The following is a 5,000-nucleotide window of genomic DNA, read 5'->3' as shown; positions in this document are numbered from 1 at the left end:
CTCCAGCGGATGAACGGCGGACTTTGCTCGCACTCGCAATGTGCAATCCACCCCTATAACGTGCCGTTTCATGAAGAGTTATGTCCAATATGCGACATTCCCGCTGTCCATATACATGAGCTGCGAGCTGTACCACGTACGAGCTACAGACGCGATCGCGTTGCTCTCTGTACGAATGCAGATGCTCAGCGGCAGCTAGGAGGCGGCTCCATCCATGTCGGGTACCGGTGAGCGTTGCACTCGCAGTCGCAAAAACGTACGGCAAAGTATATTACTCGGAAGAGTCAAAGGACAGTCCAAGCCCCCCTGCGTGGGAAAGAGTCTTCCTAGGCCATGACCCACCGGAAGGGCGCAGCGTCCCCCACCCCAGACATGTGACGTCACACTATCGTATTGACGACTAGACTGATTCCTTATAATCATTTGCCGATACACCGGTGGAAGCTGCCGAGACGAGTAACTACATAGCGGGCTCGCCGTGTCACTAATGTACAGAGATACAATAGTTTCGACTGGAACCGGATTAAACGTATACACGGCGCTGATTAGTAATAGATAGAGCCATCAGAATACAGGATAATGTATTCAACTGTCCGTATACATGCTGGAAAGGACTCTGCTCACAATCACACGTCAGCCAGACACTCTTATCACGCACTACTCTCTGCCTGTAACAGGCACACAGACAATATGTAAGCACCAGCATGGAACAACACCCAGTGCATCCTCTCTGCCACATTAGACAATCCACACTATCATAACCAGACCGGGAGGTCCACTCACAAAACAGAATATCTCACCCTTCCGACAACCACCATTGCTCAGCTAAGCCACCAACACCCACACATGTCCTACACAGGGGTGCACCCAACATCACAATACTGCTCCTGTCACACCACACAAACAATGGCAGGAATGAAAGACACAGGTCTGCCACAAGCATGGAATCAGAGCGCCGCTGTTATGAGCGCCAAAGGTGCACCCTGACGTGGCAACTCAGATGATGCCGCAGTCATTTACTTACGATAATCACAATCAACAAACCGGCCCCCCCCCCCCCCCCCAAAAACACCTTTCCTTACAACAATGTGTACCTTAACCTAACGTATTGTACCTTAACCTAACCCGTATTGTACCTTAACCTAACCCGTATTGTACCTTAACCTAACCCGTATTGTCCTTAACCTAACCCGTATTGTACCTTAACCTAACCCTATGTACCTTAACCTAACCCGTATTGTACCTTAACCTAACCCGTATTGTACCTTAACCTAACCGTATTGTACCTTAACCTAACCCGTATTGTGCCTAACCTAACCCGTATTGTGCCTTAACCTAACCCCGTATTGTGCCTTAACCTAACCCGTATTGTGCCTTAACCTAACCCGTATTGTGCCTTAACCTAACCCGTATTGTGCCTTAACCTAACCCGTATTGTGCCTTAACCTAACCCGTATTGTGCCTTAACCTAACCCGTATTGTGCCTTAACCTAACCCGTATTGTGCCTTACCTAACCGTATTGTGCCTTAACCTAACCCGTATTGTGCCTTAACCTAACCCGTATTTGTGCCTTAACCTAACCCGTATTGCGCCTTAACCTAACCCGTATTGCGCCTTAACCTAACCCGTATTGCGCCTTAACCTAACCCGTATTGCGCCTTAAACCTAACCGTATTGCGCCTTAACCTAACCTATATTGCGCCTTAACCTAACCTATATTGCGCCTTAACCTAACCTATATTGCGCCTTAACGTAACCCGCGTTGCGCCTTAACGTAACCCGCGTTGCGCCTTAACGTAACCCGCGTTGCGCCTTATAACGCTAACCCGCGTTGCGCCTTAACCTAACCCGCGTTGCGCCTTAAACCTAACCCCGCGTTGCGCCTTAACCTAACCCGCGTTGCGCCTTAACCTAACCCGCGTTGCGCCTTAACCTAACCCGCGTTGCGCCTTAACCTAACCCGCGTTGCGCCTTAACCTAACCCGCGTTGCGCCTTAACCTAACCCGCGTTGGGCCTTAACCAACACACGTTGGGCCTTAACCCAACACACGTTGGGCCTGTAACCCAACACACGTTGGGCCTTAACCCAACACACGTTGGGCCTTAACCAACACACGTTGGGCCTTAAACCAACACACGTTGGGCCTTAACCCAACACACGTTGGGGCCTAAACCCAACACACGTTTGGGCCTTAACCCAACACACGTTGGGCCTTAACCCAACACACGTTGGGCCTTAACCCAACACACCGTTGGGCCTTAACCCACACACGTTGGGCCTTACCCAACACACGTTGGGCCTTAACCCAACACACGTTGGGCCTTAACCCAACACACGTTGGGCCTTAACCCAACACACCGTTGGGCCTTAACCCAACACACGTTGGGCCTTAACCCAACACACGTTGGGCCTTAACCCAACACACGTTGGGCCTTAACCCAACACACGTTGGGCCTTAACCCAACACACGTTGGGCCTTAACCCAACACACGTTGGGCTTAACCCAACACACGTTGGGCCTTAACCCAACACACGTTGGGCCTTAACCCAACACCCACGTTGGGCCTTAACCCAACACACGTTGGGCCTTAACCTGCTCTGTAATTGTCATACGACCGCGTTAAATTAGTGTAGTGTTGCCTAACTGCAACCCCCGCAATATAGTTTGCTACCCGCACTGCCCGGTCCCCAGAGTATCGCTTCATGTTAAACACCTTGCAGCTATACACTGTAATGCGGATGGCAGCAGGACGTACATGCTCAATGCCCTTCGCAGTTGTTCATTGGCATTCGCATGGCGAAGCACAGCCTACGTTGTGGTACGGCTTGTGTCAACTGTCCGCTGATGTTGTACGTCCAAATCACACACTGTACTGCACATTGGTCCTCATGTACTGAATGATACATCGTGGTACATGTGTGACCGTACCACGACTGCGCCAACAACGGCGAACCATACGGTCCAAATATTGTGCACTCAGCTACGTGTCGTCTCCCTATAAGAGCTGGATTGCCAGTATGGTATGCCGTGGATGGCGATCAGCATGAGCCGTCTGTTGATGTAGTGGCGCGTGTTGTCAGACGTAGTCGTCTCTTCTCACTCACCGTGATAGCATGGTGCACTGCGTTCCACATCTGCGACATGCGACAGAGGCCGGTTGACAGTCGTTCGCGCAATGGACATCGCATACGTACGGGGGCCCACCTTCCACGTGTTCGCGAAGCGTGCACATGTTGTTGCGTGTATGTGGGCAGACATAGTGTGTCGTGACACCTGACACAGGCATGCAACAATCGTTGAATTTGCAAATGGCGATGGACGTCTACGTTTGCTGGTGACGTTACGCAAATGAACAACTGGTAACCCGTTGTGGTGCGGGTTGTTCTCGCTAGAGGTGAATCAGTGATGGCGACGATCGGTTGAGCTACCAACCGTTGTTTCAGCGATACCCACCATGCCCACGAACGTGAATGGCATGTGGGTGTGAAGCGATACGCGGCGGTGCTGGGTGGGACCGTCCCCCGGCCGGGTGAGGGGGGGCCCTCCCGGCGTGCTGGCCGCGCGGTGCGTGGGCGCACGCGCTACAGCCGGCTGGTGGGGGCGGCCAGTGGCAGGCGCGCCGGCCGACGGAGGCGGCAGGCGGCGCAGCTGCGCGCCGGCGCACCCTGCACGCGGCGCCGTGCGGCCAAAGTAGGTCCTCGCGGGCCCGGTGCGAAGCGCGGTGGACATCTGCAGTGTGCTGGTCCGATTGAGGACTGTGTGCGCTGAGGATGCGCCGCCCGCCCGGCGCTCGGCGCCGCGACGCCGTCTGCTGCTCGGTCGCCTCTGCGGTTCTCGCAGGTGGTTTGTATCGCAGCTGTGCGGACGTGTTGGCGCGTTCGCTTCGGCACCCAAGTGGGGCTTTTGTCCTTCTGTGGCGCTGGCGTTGGAGCTGCCGGCCACCGTAGGTGGCGCGTGTTGTCTCCCGCCGGCAATGCCACGACAGCACGCTCCCGGGCCTCTGTCGGCAGCGGCAAGCTCAGTTGGGAGCACGGGTGGTCGCACCTAAAGCGTCTACTCGCCAAAACTCCGGGCGATTGCGCCTCTCTCGGAACCCGACCAAGTACTTAGGACGGCGCTGCGCGCCGCCGGGACCTGAGAGGGTTTCGAGGTGTATTGTGCAGGGGAGCTCAGCCTCCTCCTGTTTGCAGAATAATTGAGCGGACGCTTGCGTGTTCGCGCGGGCCCCCGGGACACTCCCCGGGCGGCCGGCTGCTCAGCTCTAGTTGACGCAGCTCCCTGGTTGATCCTGCCAGTAGTCATATGCTTGTCTCAAAGATTAAGCCATGCATGTCTCAGTACAAGCCGCATTAAGGTGAAACCGCGAATGGCTCATGTAAATCAGTTATGGTTCCTTAGATCGTACCCACGTTACTTGGATAACTGTGGTAATTCTAGAGCTAATACATGCAAACAGAGTCCCGACCAGAGATGGAAGGGGACGCTTTTATTAGATCAAAACCAATCGGTCGGCTCGTCCGGTCCGTTTGCCTTGGTGACTCTGAATAACTTTGGGCTGATCGCACGGTCCTCGTACCGGCGACGCATCTTTCAAATGTCTGCCTTATCAACTGTCGATGGTAGGTTCTGCGCCTACCATGGTTGTAACGGGTAACGGGGAATCAGGGTTCGATTCCGGAGAGGGGAGCCTGAGAAACGGCTACCACATCCAAGGAAGGCAGCAGGCGCGCAAATTACCCACTCCCGGCACGGGGAGGTAGTGACGAAAAATAACGATACGGGACTCATCCGAGGCCCCGTAATCGGAATGAGTACACTTTAAATCCTTTAACGAGTATCTATTGGAGGGCAAGTCTGGTGCCAGCAGCCGCGGTAATTCCAGCTCCAATAGCGTATATTAAAGTTGTTGCGGTTAAAAAGCTCGTAGTTGGATTTGTGTCCCACGCTGTTGGTTCACCGCCCGTCGGTGTTTAACTGGCATGTATCGTGGGGACGT

The 5,000-nt window shown here is 54.2% G+C and overlaps 1 non-coding gene across 1 annotated transcript in view; it reads left to right on the top strand.

The window, feature by feature from the left end:
- The first annotated feature begins 4,279 nt into the window (after positions 1-4,279).
- Positions 4,280-5,000, top strand: part of LOC124591105 — a 1,916-nt gene continuing 1,195 nt past the window's right edge. Inside the window, exon 1 of the ribosomal RNA XR_006976954.1 lies at positions 4,280-5,000. This exon is cut by the window's right edge and continues 1,195 nt beyond it. This is a non-coding gene — a ribosomal RNA (small subunit ribosomal RNA).

This window comes from Schistocerca americana, unplaced genomic scaffold (assembly GCF_021461395.2).
Source record: "Schistocerca americana isolate TAMUIC-IGC-003095 unplaced genomic scaffold, iqSchAmer2.1 HiC_scaffold_806, whole genome shotgun sequence".
In the NCBI taxonomy this organism is placed as follows: domain Eukaryota; kingdom Metazoa; phylum Arthropoda; class Insecta; order Orthoptera; family Acrididae; genus Schistocerca; species Schistocerca americana.
This window is presented reverse-complemented; position numbering and strand designations above follow the sequence as displayed.